Below are 24608 nucleotides of genomic sequence, written 5' to 3' on the forward strand. Positions count from 1 at the left end.
CGTGGGGGCCTGGAATTGGCCACCCCAAGATATGTCTCTTTGGCATGATGATTATTTGTGGCTCGTTACTTTGCAGACAGGAAAGCAACTGAAAAGTAGAATTTACTTACCCTTTGTAAGAGACATTTACATTGTAAAAGAACTCTCCATCTGTAAAGATATCTCCCTCTCTACCAGGAAGAAGGGGAGAAGACCTTATCTCTAGGAACTCTTAATCAACAGGGAAGGCAAGGACTTAAATCTGCATTTGTTTATTGTGCTTGTCTGGTAACCTTCTGTAACTGACTCCCCCCCCACCTCCAACATCCTCCTTTGTCTTTTGCTGGATATGATATTTCAGCTGTGGTGGTTTCGGCCATTTTGGCGGGTTGCTCAGCTTGCCCGGGCCTCTCCCATTTGTGCATTGACAGGTAAAGATGGCAAGCAGCGGGATGTGTTGGAGTACATGAGGAAGCCATTTGGTGTAAACCTAATTCGGCCTGACCTTGTCTTTCCAAAAGGGCCTGACTGAGGCCGTTGAGCATGCATTGTACGTATACCTGCTTTAGATATTCCCTATGGCAAGAACAAAGGCCCTTGAGATAAAGGCACAGCTTCCCTCCCCCTCCCAAGGTTGGTATTTCCTTAAGGATTAAGCATCTTTCCTTAGGCTAGGAACTGATTGCTGTGCTCACCTGTGACCGCCCAGCTTGAGACAATAGACTTGCCTCCTGCTACATGCTCTCGAGATAGCAGACCCATTACCTGCTGTGTCCATCAAGCGCTGTGCCGACAGAGCAATCTTGTGACTATTGTGGGAGGGACATTTCAATCATATGTAAAACATCCTGTTGGGAGTACATAACCACTCTGTGCACCCTACTTCTTTGGTGCCCTTTCTTCCTTCAGGAAGAAAGGCCCCAGGCCATGGGCCTCATAAAGCTTTGTTTAATTTTCTCCTGCTATTCTGTCTCATGTGAATTTAATTCGTTCTCCAGCCAGACGAACCCACAGAAGGTAGAGGAAATGTCTTCCTCCCCTACAGAGGTCAGAATAAGCCTCATCAGAGGTCCTCTCTCACCCAGGTCTCCCAGCAGGGACAGCCAAGCAGCAGTCAGGTTTATCCCTACATCCATGATACGTGGGCTCTTAACTACAAAACCACCTCCAAAACCTTTACACTCAGAAGCCACCTCCACAAGCACAGCTGTCCCTGCTGTGGGCAAACTTTATAAAGGCTAAAGCTATTGGAAAAAGAAACAGCAAGAAGAACACAAGGGAGTGTGCAAGGCAATGTTCAATCATAATGCAATCTAAATTATAAACAAGGCAGATTAAATTAACATGTGACAGACTCTGGCTGCTGATATGGACAGATACAGAGATGGGCTGACCAAACACCAGCATTGTTTCAGAGGGTTTCTAATTACCCGGTGAGGGAAGGAGACTTCACTTTCTGTTCTGAGTGATACACAGCAGCCAGGCAATCCATTCTTGGCTTAGAATATTGCCCTGAGTTATCAGTATTTCCCACCTTGGGAACAAATTATGACTCATTTGAAAAATGCCACCCATTACAACCACTGAATTTTGTCCAATACAAGCCCGAAGGACAATACCTTAAGTTTCTTCATAACAAGAACAAGTATACAGCCTGACTTAGGTCACATGGTTATGAAAGTTCAAGCACTTCCTCTCCATCCCTTTGTGACACCCAGTCTGCATTTTCACCTCCTTTCTTCTTTTCCTTTTCTCTCCAGAGAAAAAAGTCATTTTAAATGTGGTAACAGCCCAATCTTCCTAACAAATTAAACAACGAGCTGATACTCCCTATTAGGCCTAAAAAAGTCAATGGATTTTTGTCATTTTTATTTTTTAAATCAGGATGCCAGATTTAACTTATGTTTGCCTTTGTCATTTGATTTAAATTATTTTCTTGTTTGAAATTCTGGATCTAACAAAGCAAATCTCATTATTGGGTACATCTAAAAGTCCCCTAAATATAAGCTATGGCAAGGAGGTTTTTCAGAATCAGAGAATCTCTGATTTATATTACTTTATAATTGCATTATGTAATCATTTGTGATCATATCTTCACAACTCCAGTGAAGGTGAGAGCTACCATTCCTTGCCAGATGCCGTTAAACCATCCTAACAAAAGCAGCATGGAGTATATTTTATTTATTTCCATTTTAGTTTTCAGAAACTGAGACTTCTAAAAGTTCAGTAACTACTCTAGGTTTCACCATTAATTAACAAATGGTTTTGAACACAGGCCTTTCTGATTCCAAAATCTGTGGTCGTCACCATAATCCCATACTCCTCCAGTGAATAACAATCGCTAATATTGATTGGTTACTTCCTAAGAGTCCCACAGTGCTCCTAAGCACTGGACCATATTAGCTCACGTTATCTATACAACAACTCTGTGTGATAAATACTTTTATCATCAGACCCATTTTACAGATGAGAAAACTAAGACACAGAGAGATTAAACGACTCACCCAGCATTGCAAAGCTGGAAAATGATGGAATTGGGTTGCAACGCTAGGCAATCTGACTCTAGATATGCCCTATACTTAAGGACTATGCTACTATATCAGCAAGTTGATGGATTTTGCTTGTTATTCGATTTTTGTTTCACTTATATGCAAGCATTTTATTTGTGTAATAAGCCATTGCCTTCTCAATGATAAAATTATCTAATTTCTGGAAAAGAATTTGCAAACAGTTACATTGCATTGGCCTGGTTATATAATAACTTCATTAATTTTAGTAGAAAAGTCTTTCTCAGTATTACTAGATGCATTTGTTAAGATCTTCATTTTTAACCTTTTATTTTAAATAGCTAGCTGTACTCTGTAAGCTAAAGAGTATGGTCATATAAGGTGTTAAAGAGATTTCAGTAAACAGAAGCATTAAATACAGTAAGCTAAATGAGGAATATCTGATCGAATTTCTACACTGTTCCCTTAGTATCCTGAAATTCAACTATACATAAAAAGCATACAATGTATCTTTCTTTCTCCAAGTGTAAACACTGAAAAATAAAAGCTAATAAGAGAGTACATATGCCAGAGATCAGAAGCAGAAATCTAATACTTATGGTTAGTGGAGACTCGTGTATGCAGTGTGTGTGGTGAAACATATATGTTTTTCCACATTTCATTTAAACACAATTTTCTCCAATACAACAAATAAATTTGGGTCCTAAATTAAAACTGTCTGATTTTATCATTTATCTCTTTGCTGAATAACATACAAAATATTAGGCTGTATTAACCAATTTAAAAAGAAAATCATAGTTATAACTTTTTTTTCCAGCTCCCTACTTGTAATACTAGTCAGCCACTGACAAAACTATCTATTTTTATGGGGTTCACAGCTAACTAATAATTTCATAATATCACCTCATCTGACTTGTAATCTACGAATTAGGTAAAGCAGAAATTCTTCCTCTCGTTTTGCATATGAGGAAGCTAAGGGCTAGAGATTCAAGGGAGTAGTCAGTGATGAATGTTGGAGCTGGAACTAAAATTAAGGTCTTCTGACACTGAGTATAATTCCCCTTCCATAACATCATAAACATCGTATGTCAATTACCATATGATACTTGTGTAAGTGGACACATATCAGACACCCTGTTGGGTAAAACTACAATAAAATTGAACTGTTTCAAAATATTAAACTAGGTAAAATCTTTAGGCTTACATTGCAGATTTATATGATATTAAAGAACTGAAAGATGTTGAAACTTTCCAGTGACTTTTTTTATTCAGTTAAAAGAGAGGTAAAATTCTATAATTCTAAATTCTGCCTTTATAGATACACATTTACTACCATACTAATGTATATACATATACATAATAGATACATCTTAACCTGGACTTTCATTTTGCAATTGGTTGGTACATAAAAAGACTAAATCTAGCCACATTTCATAACAGCACCACGAACACATGTATTTTGCACATTTTTTCATTAAAAGTGTACACTATTGAAAATCTCAGTACATAACCATGTGAATAATATTGAATAGAAAATACCTACTAGTAAAGAGCCTTAGTGGTGTACATCATGATGGAAATGGATACAGTTCAGTCAATCCATGGTCCACTGAGCAACTCTTAACCACAATATGTGCCATCACTGTTCAGATCTACAGAGACACACAAAGAGATGACAAAGTCAGTCAATAAATATTTCACATCATTCACACAAGGGTATCTTCCCAAACTATAGCATTAGAAAACAAAGACACTTGACAGGTAATCCAACAGAAGGCCCTTAATTTACACCCCTCTATTTTCCACATAATGCATAGTACAGTGGTGAAAACACACTATGTAGTGTATTACTGATTAAGAAGTAATAAATTTAGTGGAGAATTGGTATAACATTATTGGAAGGCTATAAATTCATCAACAAGAAACAAAACAAACAAAAAAGCTCTGATGTTGAATTCCTCTTAGGGCTTATGTGCTGAGCATTCCATCATGCGTATGTAAGAAACTTCATTATCTTCACAACAAAGCTGCAAAGGAGGTAGTCTCCTCACTTGACAGATTTTAAGGCTCAGGGTAGTGGAACAATGGCCCAGGATCTGAGCTCTATGGTCCATGCTCTTTTACCATCACATATGGAGTGGGCAGAGCACACCATTCTTCCTATGCTTACCTGTGCTCTGTATGCCCTACAATATAAGTAACAGATATCAGAGAATTACATAAGATGTATCTCATCAGTCTCTGTTTCCCTTTTATTTCTTTGGAAGACAAGCATGGTACCCTACTCATCTTTGTATGTCAAATAAAGAGTGACATCTTATTTTGGGACACAACGTCTGGCACATATAAGTATTTTCTGAGTAAATGAATGAATAAACAGCAACAACAAAAGTAGGAATTGGCATATATTTTTTGTCTCAATTCACACTTTTACTCCGTCAATCCTTTCACTTACTTGCCAAGCTATCTTCCTGTGTGCAACACAATCTCAAGAGAAAAAAGTCAAAAGAATACTCTGAAAAATCATGTGAATGAAGTTCAAATATATTCATTCAAAGAATTACGAACTAGTTAGTAGTCAGTTTAATTTAGTTTCATTGGAGAGGTTCCTGAAGAACAGCAGAAGGTTAAATAATAAAGAAAATTTCCAGAGCGAGAAAAAAACATCCACCTTTCACTTCTAGATCAGACATCAGCTTGCTAACAGAAACTAACCACCTTCCCTACGGCAGATCCCAAGGGGGAAACACTGTGCAAATAAAGGAGAAAATGGAAATGGTTAAAGACTCGAGGAAGAAACTTCACGATCACAGGAACTAGGAAAAGCTGCTCTGGATTGGAGATGCTGTAGAGAAGAGCCAGACTGGAGACCTTGAGAGTCAGACCCCAATTTACCCTGCAGAAGAAGTGGTGCCGCGGCACACTGCCTGTCCAGAGCAGGGTTTGGCACACTACAGCCCGCTGCCTGTTTTTGGGTAGCCTGTGAGCTAAGAATGGTTTTTACATTTTTAAATCGTTGGAAGAAATCAAAAGAATCACATAAATTATTTGAAATTCAAATTTCAGAGTCTATAAATAAAGTTTTATTGGAATACATCCACAGCCACTCATTTACATATTTCTCTGGCTGCTTTCATGCTACAATGGCAGAGTTGGGAGGTTGTGACAGAAATAGTATGACTCACAAATTCTAAAATATATACTATCTGACCTTTTATAGAAACTGTTGGCTGATTTCTGGTCTAGAGAATTGTTAGTTCTCAATTTGGAAGGGATGATATTAGAAAAAGGGGGCAGATTGGAAGCAGAGGATGGGAATTCACTTCTCTACAGAGGATCAAGAGATCAGGGACATTGTAAGAGCTGCACTGAGTATGGCAGGGCTTTTTCTGGAGGCAGTGGGGCTTTTCCCTGGAGGAGGCACTAGAAAGAAGGTTAGAGTCAGCCCCACGCAATCTGTCACACAGGCTGGGCCAATGAGGATGGATAGAGAAAGCTGCCCATCAGCATAAGTGCCATTTTCCAAAATGGCAGGATGAAGTTCTCATGAAGGAAATCTCCAGGGCTCTGACTCCCTCCCTCTATGTGCCAGGCTCCAGAGTGGCAGATAGATAACCAGCCCTCCTGCCAAAGGTCTGAGAAATAAGATTACAAGAGCAAACAGAACAACCCTGAGTAGGTTAAAAGACACTCCATCCACCCCACTTAAGGGCAAATCATGGGCCATATCTAAGGATAGATAAATGGGTGATGAAGCAAAACAAAGCACAAAGGTTATGAAAAAGAATCTGCTACATAACACAAGGAAACTATAGCCATCTTTATAGAGAGGAATCATTTACATTCGACAGACATCAAAGAAAGATAAAGTAAGTTTTGTAGAACATCTGCTTTGTGCTGTCAATGAAGTTTGAAATTACACAGAACAAAATTCCAAGGATTTATCTTTAGAGAAGTTAATGAAACCCAAATAAATGAGAAAACACTGAAGTGGTTTCCCATTCAACTATTAATTGCATCTCAGTGAAGAGAAGTGGGAATCTGACCTCAAAGACTTGGGTATGAACACCAATTCCACCATATTCTTGCTGTATGACCTTGGACAACTTACTTCATATTCAAAGCCTCATTTACGTCACCTCCAAAATAGGGTTATTCTGAGAGCTGTGTGACAAAATATGCATGAAGTCTCCAACATACTGCCTGTCATATGGGAAGTACACAGTATTTGCCAACTTTTCCTCTTCTTTCTGGTCTGGTTATGCTCACTTTCTCACCCTCCTGTTCTAATAGTAATTCATCTACCATTATTATTACGGCTGTGGAAAAACATCAGTTGCCAGACATGAAGGTCTCTCCTATGTTGTCACACTTGACTTTGTATCTTCTGTTTTTTTTTTCTGAGGAAGATTAGCCCTCAGCTAACTACTGCCAGTCCTCCTCTTTTTGCTGAGGAAGCCTGGCCCTGAGCTAACATCCGTGCCCATCTTCCTCTACTTTATATGTGGGACGCCTACCACAGCATGGTGTGCCAAGCAGTGCCATGTCCACACCCGGGATCCGAACCGGCGAACCCTGGGCCGCCGAGAAGCGGAACATGCGAACTTAACCTCTGCACCACTGGGCCAGCCCCTGTATCTTCTGTTTTTTCTGGGTAGCCTACATCTTTTAACTTTGGGCCCTTCTCTAGATAACTGATAAGCTGGTATTCACTTGAAAAAAAAATTTAATTCAGTAGTGAATTCTGTAACCATCTTTAACCCCTTAGGCAGAAATATACAGCCACAACATTTTGTGCATAAATCTGTTATTAGAATTCATATTGTATTATCTGTTTACCTGTGTCCTTCCTAGGAGGCTATAGCTTGATCATCTTGACTGATATGATATCAAGAGGACCAACTATGACCTCATGGGGAAGACAGACATGTAAACACACACCCACGCGCACACACATGCACCACATTTCTATTTATGTACTGACCTGGCAATGGAGATTGCTCCTGAGTCTTTTGACTCTTTTTAAGTAGATAGCACTTTCTTCATGCCAGTTGCAACCTGGAGTCTAACACTGACTTCAGAAATACTAGGTACACAACAAGCCATATTATTTGTTGAAAGAATGAAGAATGAAAAAAAGACAAAGAAGAAGAATGATGGAAAGGTAAACTTAGTAAGGATTTGGTATATAAAAAAATGAATGCAGCATATTGCTGGTAGCACTGGCCATTTAATTATCCTGGAAATCCATCTGGAAACATGCACAAAAATAGTATAAATTTTTTCATTTATAGAATTGGATAAATTTTAGAAGTAGTTTCCAATAACAATCTTCCCCCATATTTTGAACATCTACTATGTGCCAGACTCTGGTAGGTACAACATCTAAGTCAGCTCTTATTCTTATTTTTTCACAGAAGGAAATTGAAGGTGAGGAAAAAATAGGGAATTTTTTTTTTTCTTGACTAACATCACACAGACAGTAAAAATCTGAATATATCAAATTCTGAAGTCTAGGCCTTTACACATAACAAACTAAGCTTGGTCTCTACTTTGTTAAAAGGTATTCTTAACAGAAGATTTACTGTGTAAACAGTCAATAAATGGACTATCGTTGTTGTTGCTGCTGTTGTTAATACCATAACCCAACAAAAGGGAAAGAGTTTAACACTATGGAATCTTACATTGTTAAGTTTATATTAGTCTTTATTACTACAATAAGTATAAAAGTTATGCTAACATAAAGAAATATGTATATAAATGCAGAACACAAAATGTTATGCATAGGCTCATTAAAATTACAGGCAATTTCATGTATGGTAGATTAATAAAAATTAGAGGACAATGTAATGAAAATAATAACATTGGGTGATTATAGGCAACTTATTTGAAGTTCATCAATTTATTTGAGAAAGTGCAAATTAGCTCGAGTTCAAATTTACATTTAAAAACAATGGATAACATGGGCTGGCCCAGTGGTGTAGGAGTTAAGTTCGCGTGCTCTGCTTCAGCAGCCCAGGTTCGCAAGTTTGGATCCCGGGCGCAGAGTTATGCCCTGCTTATGAAGCCACGCTGTGGCGGTGTACCACATATTAAAAAGTAGAGGAAGATGGGCACAGATGTTAGCTCAGGCCCACTCTTCCTCAGCAAAAAGAGGAGGATTGGCATCAGATGTTAGCTCAGGGCTAATCTTCCTCAGACAACGACAATAACAATGTGTATAAATTTCTAAAAGTGGTAGTAACACCCTAGACCTTCTTCATGTTGAAATCTCACTTTTTCTCTGAGCAAGATAACAAATTACTGTTGTTTCAACAAGAGCTGTTTGTTTGTCTATTTATTTACTCTGCTGTTGGAAAGGGAAACATTTAGAGGCAGGTTTACAAAACAAAATTTATTGAAGCAAAGTTTCTGAAATGGAGTCATTTAAACAATCTACTCTATTTAAAATAGACATAGTGTAGCTTAATACTTCCTAATTTGCATAAGCAATCAGTACTTGATGATGCTAACTCCTGTACTCAAAGGTTTTGTATATATATCACATATATATATATGATATAAAGTATGTGCTATTTTAGCAAAACTGCAAAAAGAATAGTGACAAAAGTTATTACCCAAAAAAGAGTAAGAATATTTGACTAGAGCAACAGTTGAGACTCAAAAACATGCTGATGTGAGCTCAGACAGCCACCTGGAAGCTAACCCTGCAGAGGACATCCAGCTCACAGGTCATCTTAGTTTCAGACTTTCCTCTGAAGGCAGTTCTAACCCAGCGTCACTGACTCATGAAGCGACTGACATTCTCTTATTCTCATTGCATTATAACAGAACAAAGGCACAAAAAATTGAAAAGAATTCTGTTTAATCAAAAGCATCTTCTATCAAAGGAAGTACAGAAACATGACCTTGATGGAATAGCTGTGAAGCCTAATCTCCGGGGAGACAGCAGTAGCTCCTTCTGCTGAGTGGGTGGCTTTTCTTCCCTACAATGGTTACGCCCAGAGTTTCACACCTGATATATCCATGGTTTGAGCAATCTAATGGTTAGGCTCAGAGCAAATGGTGATACTTTGGATAAAAATACATATTTTAGCTAGGTTTTCCATAACTTGAAGGGCTAGCTGAAGAGTATTTTTTCTTTCTTTGTTAAGACTCTAAAGTTATTTTTCATTAGAACTCACTATTTTAGTAACTGTATTTGATGGCCACAGTGGTAAGGTAGGAAAAAAATAAATCCAAAAGAATGAGAGCCTTGGTAAAAAAGGCTCAGGCAGAACCTAAGTAGGAGATGTACTCCTTAGTTTGTTTAAATAGCTACTGGGTAGGTTTATGTGCGTGTTTACGTATGTAATGAGGCAACTGTCACTTCATGTTTATATTTATTGGCTATTAAACTTTAAAGACTAGCTGTACTGAAAATTAACTTCAATGTTTATTCTACATTTGCTCTCTTGCTGTTCCAATTCCTCTTTTCCATTAATTGTAAGTAAGAATAGTTAAATTAACTAGACAAAAATCAGTGGATTTTTTTCATATGTAATTTACAAAACAGAGACAGCAGCTTCTAACTCTATTTAAATTTTAAATCTAACTCCAACATTATCTAATTGGGTTGAAACATCCATTTGGCAGGCTGTGGACAAAGGACTCTCTCATGAATCAGAGCTGTCACGATGGTACAAGCTGTTTGATGGAGGGGCACCATGGCGGTTAGAAAATGCAGAAAGGCGGTCACAGGTTAGGGCAAAGGACCAACACAGAGAAAGTGGGAAGCAGTTTCTATTGGCATCTTTCTGGGAAAAAACCCAAAACCTTTCAGAGACTCTCACTGCTCTTTGTAATTGCATTGAAGATGAGAAGTATGCAAATTAAAGAGATACTTGGAAAACCCTCCCCAAAGGCTATGGTGCAATCTCATTATTTCAACCATGACATGCCCCTGCTCTTCTCTTCCTTCTGCGTCTCCTCCTCCTCCTCTTCTTTTTTCTCTCCTTTCTCCTTGTCCTTTTTAGTAGGAGCATCCTCATAACCATCATTATTCATGTGCTTACCCATGTTCTAAGCACTTTGATGAATGCTTTCCAAGCATATTTATTTTCTTTTCACGATCTCCAAAGATTGTTATTATTGTCCATATTTTTACAGAAGCTGCGGTTCTTATAGACTGAATTTCAAAGCCAAATAGCCACTTGAGTGGGCAAAAGTTAGAGAATCAAACCCTAATGTGTCTGATTCTTTTACTAATAAAAGAAATATTCCTGGGAGTGTAATGCTGTGTAAATGCAGAACTCGCTGTAACACTGCAGACCCTGAGCATATAAGGAATTATTTGTGGGTTTCAGAAGAGGAGATCGGGAGCTGAATGAAGTTACCCTTCAGAACATAATTTCATCTCAGAGAGCTACTCAACTAAACATTCTTAAATATTAAAAGCAATAGAATAAGTACTTAGAGAACAAATAGAACTAATTTCTGAATCTTAACGTTAGGAGGGACCATTATTAATGCCAATGTACCAGTTAACTTATGGACGATAAAAAAAGAAAAACAATTGTTATGAGACCAACAGGTGTCTAGACTGGGGGAGTGGCTAAAGGTGTATTTCTTTACCAAACTGCAACAAAATTAGCAATGTATGAATACCTGAGCCATCTGAAACATGCTAGGATACCAGATATAGAGCCCAAGGGAGCAAACTTAAAAGTCATTTTTAAAGATTAAGAAAGGAAAAAAAGAAACCAAAGAAAGAAAAACAAGCTTAATTATCATCTAATTATTATCTTAAGACCTAACAGAACCCACTACTGGAATGCTGAACCTTTGCACCAGAACACATCAACAGAGGCAAAATATGCATTTAAATTGAAATGGAAATGGCTCTCTTACATGTTTTTCTAAACTGTCTGTTGGGATGCATAATCATTTTCAAGTATTTGAGAAGTCAGGGCACTAGTGATTCTGAAACCTGAAAAGGTCTTGGTTTCCTGGAAGCACAGTAAGAAGGAAGGCAGCCAAAAGATCATAGAAATTATTAAGGCTGGGGTTTTCTCTTTTCACTTTACCGGCCTGGATATTTAGATGGCTATCTTCGCGAATGTCTTTGGATACTTTCCTAGTTTTGTCTTGAAAGGAAGTGATTTATGACTCTGAAATCATATAGTTACCTCAAGTGGATATTACAATTGTCAGAAAGATGAGGGTTTACCAGTATCGTGGGTATAGAGATATCTCAGGCATGTTTTGGAGTTAGGATATTTACAAATTTAACAAAAAGCTCCTTAGTCTTTGGAAGTGATAACCCTTTAATGTCAAGGCAGAGTTAAAGACAAAGCAGTAAGCTTTCCGTAGCGCTGGTATGTCAGCACTCTCTAGACTAAGTAAGGAGGATTGCAGTAAACACTTAGGGCAACAGGACACTCTGCTCTTAGGGTAGAAGGAGGTCAACCTCATAGCTTAAAATGGCAGCAAGTTTTGCTTATGGCAAAACACATTTAGGATTTCAGCACATCTCTTCAAGCAGCTGTCTTGGCCCAAGACCCCCTCTAACCTACACATTTAAGCAAGGGAAGTATCATTCTAAATGTGCCAAAAGGAGGGCCTTTCCACTTACACATTAAAGGAAGTAGGTTTCTAAGTAATTACAGATTGATATGAACAGAATTAAGAAACAAAGGACAACCAATATTCCTAAGGTATGGGGCACAAAGGCTTGGGACAGGAGCTCCCCTTCCCTATGTGCATACATACAGGTCGTTCTTAAGCTATGCATTTACACAGTGAAGACAACCAGTAAGCTGATCAACCTTCTTCAGAATCCCATGTCTGATGGACACAGGAAGACCCTGGTTGGCAGCCCCACCACTAACTGCCAGGGCCAGTGGGTCAAACACACTCTTCCTCAGTCACAGCTCATGAGTATTAATCTTGAAGTTATGCTCTCCGTCTCAATACAGATTGTTTGCTTCAGGCAGAGGATGGCTTTAGCCAAGAGAATACTAGTAACCATGTCTTCCAGCTAGCACTTCTAAATAAATGATTGAGATAGAATGGAGGGGAATCAAGCCACAAGCTCCCCAAACGTTGCACATTTTGGGAATTGGAAAACCAAAGCTAAGGTTAGAATTTAGGTAATTAATCCAACCAAAGCAAACTTGAAACCATGAGAATAAACCATATAAATCTAGTGCTATTGCTGCCTCCTGGACTCTAAATGCAGGATGGAATTGGGAGTGAAAGACTTAAGATGCCTACCCAGACCTGTGACTAGCAACGCAATGATGGAACCTAAATAGGGCTTCTTCACACAGGCAGCAGGCTTGCAGCTTGAAAGCAGGGCACAGTGTTCACCTACTCATGCTTAAGATACCTGACTTGCCTCAGCCTCATCGGCAATTCCAGATCAGGCTGTCTCTCTGGTTCAAGGTCAAGCTGCAACAGCCTGTACCCAAAGGCCCAGCTGATCACCTCCTTTGCAGTCCTTGCCTTTACTTAGGCCTAATCTATGGCCCTGCCTCTCAACAGCCACTGACCTCCATGAGGTTGACTTCTTGATCCTAGGGAACAAGCTTCAGAAGTGTCAACAGCAGCTCCAGGCCAGGATTCTGTTGAGAGAGATTCGCAACCAGAAAGACAATTGTAGGGACAGGGAAAAAAAAATCTTTCCAATAGGACAGGTTTCTTAGGCCTACGCAACAGCCCAGGGCAACCCAGGAGGCTGAAGAACTGCTGAGGAGTGTGTGTCGATGTAAAATGACCAATAACCATTCTACAGATAAGAGAAACCCCAATTTTGATTTATAGGTTGGTTACAGATTATTTACCTTCACAGCAGATCCACAGTTATTTGGGTCTGGAATGCTAGAAGTACAGGGCCCAAACGGATAAAAATCGAACGGACTTAAAACATACTAGATAAGAAATAAAGTTCTCTTAATAAGACCTGGTAACAACTGGGGCTCCACTCAAAGTTCTAACTTGGCAACATGGCAGCAATACGATGAACTCTTTGGAGAGAGGAGACAGAATGCATTGAGAGCTTTCTGCCCCAGATATGATGGGTGCATAATACCAATATTAACTATTAGTAGATTTCTCCCAATTAAGTTTCAGTCAACAGCACATGGACTCTGGGCCATTGACATTGATTGACTGGCATTCTAGTAAATGTCAAGTTTCAATCTGTCCACCCTCCTTCCCTCAACAAATATTTGGTGCTGAATTAAATCCATTACTGAGATTCTATTAAAGTACCATTATTTGATGGAAGAAAGTTATAGAAGAAGCCCAGGCTGCAAATGCTGAAAGATACACCTGAAACATAAGCTTCATGAGAGCAGATTCTTTCTCACTGCTGCATCTCCAGCACCTGGCACATAATGGATTATTTTTGAATGTATGAGTATTCCTATAGAAAGATAGTATCTTCAAAACAAGTCTTTACTTAAGCTTAGCAGCTACCAGCAGTTGTACTACATGCTTCAATTAATGATAGTCTTACGAGAATCACACATTATTTTTATCATTCACTACCATTAATTGAGATTCTCTCCTGAACTAAACAAAATGCTAATTGTTCCAAATATGGATTGTGTCATTTAATCCCTATTACAACCTTGAAAATACATAAAGCCTCATTTTACGGATTAGGAAACTGATGATTCAAACTTAGATTGGATTTTGCCAGATTTCATTCACTTTCCACCATACAATAACTTAACTTTTTGTTTATTTCCTGTTTCAGAGAAGGTCCCTGAAATCAGAAATAATAGGTAGACTTTTAGAGGTGAGAGGTGACTGCTAATTCTGGCATCATCATTCTTACATCATGATAGTAATCTAGCCAGCGATCCATTCCCAATCTACAAAGTGGGATAAAATAAGGTAATATATATGTGAAAATGCTTTGAAAATTAAAGACATATGGATGCAAATCAGTGTGTGTTATCCCAAAATGAACTCATGAAATGGTAAGGAAAGGGAGCAGGGGACATCTAGCTAACTGGCCAGAACTGCTGAGGCAGCTGAGCCTCAGTGGGGCAATGGACCGGCAGCCAGATTAGCCTCATGGCTGACGTAGTACCATCATGGAAAGTTTCGCTCAGCCATGGGGAGCCCTATTTAGTATGTTTTATTACCATGCTCACATTAACATTGAGGAATAGAAGGAATAGGATGGTTTTCTTTCCTAAAAACTAGGAGTAACTTGGCCTTCTTTTTCCCCCAGAGGAGAGTGAAAACGTTTCAAAATACATTATTTCTATCAGAGAGCTAGGAATCGTTAAAGGATGCTTCAGAATTATTTAAGTTAAGGTTTTAATTAAGGGAGCATTTTGAAAAAACAAAAATAATCTTTTTTTCATGCACTAATAAATCGGAGTGAAAATCAATCAAACAACATAAGTAATATTTTAGCTGACTCCGCTTCAATCTTTTTCTTCTTATTTGCTTGGGATTATGCATAGACTTATAGCAAAGATTATGTTAAACTTCACCTGACAGTCTTTTCTCTTAATTACCTTTTTTTTTCTTTTAGCATATTCTTGATTACTTTCATACTTAACCTCCCAGTTTTCATTACACTTTGCTTTTTTTTTTTTTTCAGGATTTTAATGTTAAACTTTATCAATCAGGGTAGAACTCTTACACATCTGTAAGAAAAATTCATCTTAGAAACCCATTCTAGAGACACTCTTTTCTACAAAGCAAAGCAAAGAGTATACACAATTTTCCTTTAGAATAACCAAGTTCATGATATCCTGAAACTCTTAATTCATTATAATTCTATTTTAAGTAGAATTACAGAGAATACTACTTCGTAACATTTTATAAGTCCTGACATGACCAACCTCTATGATTTCTGTTTAATCCCTCAATAGAATCATTGACTCTCATTAAACTGTTTTTAAGTTTCTGATCAGATATTCTCATGATTCTCACATTTTTAAAAGTAATTTTCCTCATTTAAGTTCATCATCTCTATCAAATATGTAATTTCTTTCCTCATTTTTGTCCCCAAAGCTTTTAAAAAATAGTGGCCAACTACAACGATGTGAAACAAATTCTGAAATGAGTCCTACTTATTCTTTTATTATCACTATCAAACACACTAACACAGGGAGCTTGGCACAAAACATGATCCTGGGCGCCATGAGGCTCTCATACTTTGGTTACAGGAAATCTCATTCCATCAAGAGTATAAGCAATGGAATGCAATAAATCTTGATGTAACCTTATGAAGTGAACAAATGAGACAAATAATTCAATTTGTAAAAGAAATCACATGCATACAACTTTCTATACACTTTAATGGGAGGGGTTATTGAAGATAATGAGCTGATATATATGTCAAACTGGGTTGATTGGGAAAAACTTCCCACAATACATCCGTTTGAGCTTGGACTAGATAATAGTAAAAAAATACAAGAAAGCGATGGCCTGTTCTGAACTTGGGAGATAGGTTTTTGCTAGTGACGGCAATTCGTTAGTCTAGCGTGGGGCCCTAGACCGCCTGCTTCGGGAATGAGGCCTGTCTGACAGGATGGGCAAAGGAAGGAGAAATACACTTCTTTAACGTTTTAATCTTTGAAATGGAAAAAATAGAAAAGACAAATTGAAAATCAATCCCTCAGCTTTCAGATGATACTTTCAATATTTTAAGATATGAAGAAAATTAATACAAAATTATGTGGCAGTCACAAACCTGCTCTAAATATATCATTCCCAATAGCTGAGAAAAATAATAATATCTATTACACGGTAGATATTGCGATTGCATTTTATTGAAGAGAAAATGAAGTTTTTCAGTTAGCAAGTGGCAAAGCCTAAGTTCACATGCATCACTGTGTTTTGAGTCAAGGGCTCATTCTCTTTTAATCACATTGGTAATTTTGCTAAGACGTTATTATAAATAAAGCTAATTTTAAAGTTGGGTTTATTTAGAAATAATTTACATATAGCAAAATTCACCCTATTTTAGTGTATGGCTCGTTGAGTTGTCATAAATGTTCACAGTAGTGTAACCATGCCCACAATCGAGACATGCATTTCCATCACCCTAGAAAGTTACCTGTATCCCTCTGTAGTCAATACCACTCTACAACCCAGCCCTGGCCACCTGCGCTCTGATTTCTATTCTTGCAGTTTTCCCAGAATGTGGTACAAATGAAATCATACAGCTTAAAGCCCTTTGTGTCTGGCCTCTTTTACTTAGCATGCTAAGTGAAATCGTTGGCCATAATTGTAAGAGTTTGTGTCATGATTCTGAATTCTGCCCCATTGATCTATATATCTGTTTTTATGCTAGTATCACGCTGTTTGATTACTGTAGCTTTATATTAAGTTCTAAACAGGAAGCGTTAAGTCGTCAAACTTTGTTGTTGTTTTTCAAAATTGGTATTTTGGGTTCTATGAATTCCCACAAAAGTTTTTTGAACAGCTTATTAATTTCTGCAAAAATCCTAGTGGAATATTGGTGGGATTTTATTGAACCTAAGATAAAGTTGGAGAGAACTGCCATCTTAATAACATTGAGTCTTTCAATCCATGATCATGGGATGTCTCCTCATTTATTTAAATCTTTATTAATTTCCCTCAGTTAACATATTCTTTCTCTCAGAAAGTTCCCTTTTCTCTCAGCGGTGTTTTGTAATTTTTGATATACAAGTATTGTACTTCTTTTGTTAAATATATTCCTATGTATTTGATTTTTATGAATAAAATTATTTTAATTTCATTTTCAGAAAGTTTATTCGTAGTATGTAGATATGCAATTGACTGTGCATATCTCTGTTTTTGCTGAATACTTTTTATTAGTTCTAATAGTATTTTTGTGGATTACTTAGGATTTTCTACATAGAGAATCACGTCATCCGTCAATAAAGGCAGTTTACTTCTCTTTTAATCTGGACTCCTTTAGTTTATTTCTTTATTTATATTTAATTTTGGCCTAACTGCAGTGATGAAAATGTCCTATACGATGCTCAGTAGAGTATTAAGATTGGACGTCTTGTCTTGTTCCCTATCATAAGGAGAAAAGATTCAGTCTCTCATTCTCTAAAATAATGTTAGCTATAGATTTTTTGGTAGATGTCCTTTAACAGACTGAGAAAGTTCCCTTCTATTCCTAGTTTGCTGAGAAGTCTTTGTTTTTGTTTTTAAATCAGGAATGAATACCGGATTTTGCCAAATGTTTTTTTGCATCTATTAAGATGATCATGGGTTTTTTCCCTTGATTCTATTAATTTGGTATATTACATTAATGGACTTTTGGATATTAAACTAAGTTTGCGTTCAAACAGCAAATCACACAGTTAATTTATACACATTAGTCAATTTATACATTGATTTTGTTTGCTATTTCGTTGATGGTGTTTGCATCTACATTTATGAGAGATATTGGTCTGTACTTTTCCTTTCTTCTCATGTCTTACCTGGCTTTGGCATCAGAGTGATATTGGCCTCATAGAAGTAGACGGAAACTGTTCTCTCCTCTTCTAAATCTTGAAGAGTTTGTGAAGGATTGGTATTATTTCTTCTTTAAATATCTGACAGAATTCACCAACGAAGCCATGTGGGCCTGGGCTTTTCTTTGTGGGAAGATTTTAAATTGCTATATCAATTTCTTTGCTTATTGGCCATCCAGATTTTCTATTTCTTTTCGCATCAGTTATCGATTTGTATCTTTCTAGGTATTTGTCCATTTCATCTAAATTGCCCATTGTTGGCAGAAAGCATTTCCTTACAATCCCTTTAATTTCTGTAGGATTGGAAGTGATATTCCCTCTTTTGTTCCTGATTTTGCCAACTTGCCTTTTCTTTGTTCTTGGTCAGTCTCACTAAAGGTTTGTCCATTGTGCCAATCGTTTCAAAGAACCAACTTTTGGTTTTATTTATTTTCTCTATTGTTTTTATTGGTTTTCTCTACTGTTTTTCTGTTTCCAATTTCATTTATTTCCACTGCGATCTTTCTTATTTTCTCCCTTATTTTCATTTTAGTTTGCTTCTCTTTCCGTAGTATCTTAGGAGGAAGCTTAGATTATTGATCTGTGGTCTCCTTTTATTATATTGTGGTCATTGGAAGTTATAAAATTTCCTGTAGCACTGTGTTAGTTGCATCCCACAAGTTTGCATGTGTTGTGTTTTCTTTTACATTCAGTTCACAATATTTTTTAAATTTCCTTTGTGATTTTTTTCTTTGACCCATGGGTTACTTAGGAGTATTTTGTTCAGTTTTTAATATTTGAGGATTTCTCAAATTTTGTTCTATTGTTGATGTCTAATTTAATTTTGTTATGGTAAGAGAACATAATTTGTGTGACTTAAACCCTTTTAAGTTTATTGAGTATTGTTTTACAGGCCTAGCATATGATCCCTCCTGAAGAATGTCTCATCTACTCTTAAAAATAATATGTATTTCGGGGCTGGCCCCGTGGCTGAGTGGTTAAGTTCGCACGCTCCGCTGCAGGCGGCCCAGTGTTTCGTTAGTTCGAATCCTGGGCGCGGACATGGCACTGCTCATCAGACCACGCTGAGGCAGCGTCCCACATGCCACAACTAGAAGAACCCACAACGAAGAATACACAACTATGCACCGGGGGGCTTTGGGGAGAAAAAGGAAAAAATAAAATCTTTAAAAAAAAATAATAATATGTATTTCACTGTTTAGGGGCAGAACATTCTACAGATTCCTTTTATTTCAAGTTGCTTGATAGTATTGTTCAAACCTATATCCTTGCCAATTTTCTGTTTCATTGTTCTATCAATTATTAAGAGTAGAGTATTGAAATCTCCAACTATTCTTGATGAATTATCTATTTCTCATTTCAATTTTGCCCGGTTTTGCTTCCTACAGTTTAGGGTTTTGTTGTTGGCTGACTATATGGTTTTAATTGTTTTATCTTCCTGATGAGTTAACACTTTCAGCGTTATAAATGTCCTTCTTTGTCTCTAATGTTTGGTCTGTCTTTCTGTTGGTCTGTTTTCAGGATTTTCTCTTTGTTTTTGTCTTGCAACAATTTGACCATGACGTGTCTAGGCATGGATTTCTTTGTGTTTATCTGACTTGATGTTCATTGAACTTCTTGGATATGTAGACTGATATTTTGTATAAAATTTGGAAAATTTTGGCCTCATTCTGCAAACATTTTTTCTGCCTTTCCTGCTTTCTTCTTTTAGAACTGCCATGTGTTGATGTGCCTGATGCTGTACCACAGTCCCTGAGGCTCTTTTCATTGTTCCTCATGCTTTTTGTTTTCATGGATTATTCCTATTCATAAATCTTTAAGTTCATTGATTCTTCCTTCTGCCATCTCAAGTCTGCTTTTGAGTCCTTCTAGTAAATTTTTATTTGATTCTTTTATATAATTTTTATCTCTTTGTCGATATTCTTTATTTAGTGAGAGACCATTCACATATTTTCCTTTAATTCTTTAAGCAGAGTCCTTTAGTTCTTTGAACATATTTATCACAGCTCCCTTGAAGTCTTCACATGCTAAGTTCCACACCTGGGCCCTCACATTGACAGTTTCTATTAAATGCTTCTTTTTCTTTAGTATGGGTCACACTCTGAAAGTCTCATATTTCTTAATTAAAATGTTTAGTTATTAATTTAATTTTTATAGGCACACTGCTAAGAACTGCTCGCTGTTTTAATGTGAACAAAAATTTTAGTGGATCAAGTACTATAGATAAAAATATATTGTATTAATTTAAGTTCATTTGTTGGGATAGAAAGTTGAGTTTTAGGAGTTGATAAATTAGCAGTTAATTCAATAGTGCAATTTATTAATTTGATTTATGCTTGGAGAAGTTTATTATCAAAAGTAACGAGACATATATATGACAGTTTGTGAGGGTATTGGGCAGTAGGATGAAGGAAAGAGTTTGTTGTCAACTAAAAGTCTTTAATAGAAGAAAAGGGCTGAGACCAGTACCTGAAGCTAGCACTGAACCTGCACAGGATAATCTCTGAAGACTGATGACTGTCGGCTTGATGTGAAAATGAATGATGAATGGACAGAGATAATAAATAATCAAGCAAAATAACAAAATTAACAAGACATCTCACAATATATCAGCTATCTAAGTTTCAAACTAAAAGACATTTGACATCGGAACTTCGTATATATTCACTCTCAGATTAGCACATCAAAGCAGGTGGTGCTCACTAAGCTGAAGATACGCTATATTTTATGATGTACTACCTCTGCAAATAAAGCAAGACTTGCAAGTATTTCTTCAACAACAGTTATTTTACCTTATTTTCTTTCCTGAATGGCAACCATTGTTCAAACACTTCTTCAAATACTAGAAGAAGACATGAGTGGGTTGAGAAGTGAATGAGAGGTGAAGAGGAGGATCCGATAAGTGTAGACTGCTCTTTTAAGCCTGAATAAGGAGAGGAATATCTATATTGGGTTTTTGGTTATTCCAGAAAAAAAGATTTTATTATGCTTGTCTCCATTCCAAACTAAATGAATACCCTTTTATGTCCATCTCTGACCTCTACTGCTCCAGGACTCACAGGTGCTATTTGTAACAAAGACTGCCAGGTACACCGTTCAAGTCAAAAGTTTTGGCATTTACTATAGCTGGATTGCTAGAATTTTCAAGAGGGCATCATATTTACTCTGTCACCATTATGCCCTGCTCCTTCAAACAGATGGTGAGCCAAAAGTCCAGTGAGAACAGAAAGGATCCATAGAAAGCATTTACCCTATTGTCAGAAGAGACATTCAACAAGACTTGGCAGGTCTGTCACTGATCAACATGTTACTTACTCCCTATGTGACAGCAGGAATCAGTCCTGCTGAGTATTAATAAGACAAAAATCTCAAGACTTTTCATATTCCATCACAAAACCAGGTCTATCTAAGAGATAGCTGACACAGACAGCTGTGACTTGCCATCATCTCAGTACAAGAAAAAGAAACTGGTAACATGAAAGAGTTTTACTCCCTCTTGAATTCATCCATCCATTTACTCAAAAGTATTAAATAAAGATAGTTGCTGACATTTATTAAAGTCTTTCTACACTAACCCGTTATACAGTTTTCTCTTATCCTCACATTACCCCATGAAGGTCTTCATTTTGGAGATGGAGGAGTTAAGTAAGAGCTCACAAGCTTCCATTCAGTGCTGTGCACTTTGCAAAATATGGAAATACAAAATATATGTCATCACGCTCATCTTTGTAGAAAGTAACTGTGTAGTACAAGAAAACAGATTTTTGAAATTGTACTATGAGATGGTAATAACAAAAAATAGTTAATATTTAAAAAAATGCTTACTATAGAACATGCAGTTTAGCATCTTACATTCATGATCTCCTTTAATCCTCATAAGCCTTTGAAGTAGGGTCTTTGATTATCTTATTTTTGTAGATAAGGAAACTGAGGCTTACAGAAGATAATTAAATCCTCAAAAGTTGTTAGCTAGTAAGTGATGAATGTTGTGATTGAGATATTTAATATGCTGTAAGAACACAGAGAAAAGAGCAGTTAACCAACTTGGGAGTTCCCTTAAGGCTTCACAGAGAGCTGTTCGATGTTTGAACCAAGGCTTGAAAACTGAGTAGGAGTTCACCTTGAAGGAGAGAGCAAAAATTGCAGACCTAAGGAACAGCATGTGGAAAGACATGTAGTTGTCACAGTTCCAGCAACAACGAATAGGTCAGTAGTGGTTGAGGAAAGAGCCAATGAAGATGGTAATGAGTGAGAATACAGAAGGATACAAATGGAATTGGGGAGGAGATTTTTTTGAGCACCTTGCATATTTTTTAAGAACTCCAGTTTTCACAACACAATGGTTAACAGCTCAGGCTCTGGGAATTCAACAATTCTAGGTTGCGATACTTGTAGGCTTATCTTTTATTCAACATGTTACCTTGGCCAAGAAACTTTAACCCATTGTTTTTCATCTGAAAAATAGGAATAAGTATAGCAACTATTTCGTAAGTTGTTATAACAGTAAATGAGATACAGCACTTGTAGAAGACTTATGGTATATAGACGTAAAAAAACATCCAATGAGAGTTAGTTATTCTCATCATTGTTAATATGGTTGTTATCATTATGGATGAGACAGACTTAGTTTGGAGCTGGTGGAAAATAAAAGTAAAACAGGAAAAGTTTTGAAAATAGGCTCGTCTTCCCTGGTCCTATCAAATAGAGCATCAATGTGGGGTACATTCACTTGCACTTTATTGCAACAAAGGAATCAAAGCAGGAGTGCATTTGCTGAGGCCAGAAGATGTCTTACTCACCAAAGCTATGGGGAGACCAACCTAGCCAGGGGCCTCTAGTAAGTACTGGTATCCAAGCCAGCATTGGTATTCATCACAGAGGTCAAATCAAGTGGGCAAGGTGTGACCTAATAGCTGATAAAAACACTAGGATGAAATAGAATTGTTGGGACTCTTCATTAACATACAAATGTTAGTTATCCATTGAGAGTACAATGTCAGCCAGGGTCCAGAAGTTCAGAAAGCAAGATTTAGCATTTTAGAGAAAAGCAGGCAAGTAGAAGACAAGGTACTAATCAAAATCACTCTAAGGTAAGGAGGGACTATTGGTAAGGAGACCTGTCTTATGAGCTATTCCAATATGGAGAGACTAGACAGGCTAGGATATAAGCAATAAGAAGAGACTCAGGGTCAAGGCAAAGTTTGCTTCAGCACAATCAATACGAGGAAGGCAGCCAACACAGCTTAATTCCAATTGCCCCATGTGATGGAGCTAAGACTACTTCTCTCCTTCTAATCCCTCATCAAACCCAGCTGACATCCTGCAATCAGTTTAGCCCAGTACTTCCCAAACCCAGCTGTCCAATGGAATCATTTGAGAAGCTTTAAATGTACTGATGCCTGAGGTCCACTCCCAGGGACTCTGATTTAATTGGAATTGAGGTGTCCTGGGCATCGGGGTTTCTAAAAGCTCCTCAAGTTGATGGCAACATGCAGCCATGGCAGACAACCACCGGGGCAAGCAATACATTAGGGGCAGTATCTCATCTCCCACCTGTTTGCCGTTATTCAAAATAATGATAAAACAGACAGAAAGTTGTCCTGTGGAAAAATGCACCAGCCTGACAGTGACTAAAGAGTTACAAATTTAATCTATTTTCAGGCACTAAAATAAAAAATTAAGCTATCATGAGGTAGTGGGTGGGGGAAGGTGAAGTGGTACATACACATACATTGCTGGTTAATTCATTCTGGTTAATATGGGAATGTGTTGTAGCATTATTCAAATTCGGCTGAACTTTTGGATTAAACCCCAAATAAACCTGTACAGCCTATCATTTATAAGTGTTCAAGGTACAGCCTGCATACAGCATATGTAAATATGTACATCCTAATTTGTACATGTGTTCATATTGTATATGATTAAAAGTTAAAAAAGAGAGACAGAAAACCAAAATGCTTAACAATACAGTAACTGAGAATCAAATTAGGATACAGCAACATGACATCAGGTGGCTAGCAAAGTAAAAATTAGGAGGACTATCTAAATACACAGAAATTTGCATAAGAAAAATGAAGCAAAACTCACAGTAATGTATTCTGGTTAGTACTTTGTAAAGGATGCATGAGACAGCAGATTGGAATGCCTGAACTTGCTTGGCTTTTCACTTTATAAAACCCAATATATATTTAAAAATATTAATTTATCTAAGTATTAAAATAGAGGATAATTAAATATTTTTCCAAAAAATGATAGACTTGAGAAAAATCAAAGAGTAGTGACTGGAAGCAATCTTTCTTGATCAGGTCTTCAGACCTAAGCCAGGCCACTGGGAGGAACGGTTAACGAGCCGCAGCTCCAAGGACCCACTGAGATTTTATCATTTTCTTTTCTCAAACTTTTCAAGTTTGTTTAACCATTTAATTTTTATTACTGAGGTAAGACGTGGTTCACCCTGGTTAAAATTCAAACATGGAAAGGAAATCTGATTTTCATGCTAAGGTTATAAATTCACTTTGTGGAATTCTTTGATTCTATTTAACAGAAAGACCCCTACAATAACAATTTTCTTAGTTACACTGATAAAATTTTAGCTGGGTATGTACTTCTCCAACCCTGAGGACAGACTTGGCAGCGAGTAACTGAATACTCTGTCCAT

General features: G+C 37.2%; 1 protein-coding gene across 12 annotated transcripts in view; it reads right to left on the reverse strand.

Moving 5' to 3' along the window:
* CHRM3 (cholinergic receptor muscarinic 3) overlaps window positions 1–24608 on the reverse strand; it is a 457925-nt gene that overhangs the window by 317043 nt on the left and 116274 nt on the right. For all 12 annotated transcript variants that reach the window (XM_008520564.2, XM_070568103.1, XM_070568085.1 and 9 more), the window contains exon 2: window positions 4030–4138. The gene's annotated coding sequence lies outside the window, so the exon portion shown is untranslated. The remainder of the gene's footprint in view (window positions 1–4029; window positions 4139–24608) is intronic.

The sequence above is a fragment of the Equus przewalskii genome, chromosome 1 (assembly GCF_037783145.1).
Source record: "Equus przewalskii isolate Varuska chromosome 1, EquPr2, whole genome shotgun sequence".
NCBI classification, from domain to species: Eukaryota; Metazoa; Chordata; class Mammalia; order Perissodactyla; family Equidae; genus Equus; species Equus przewalskii.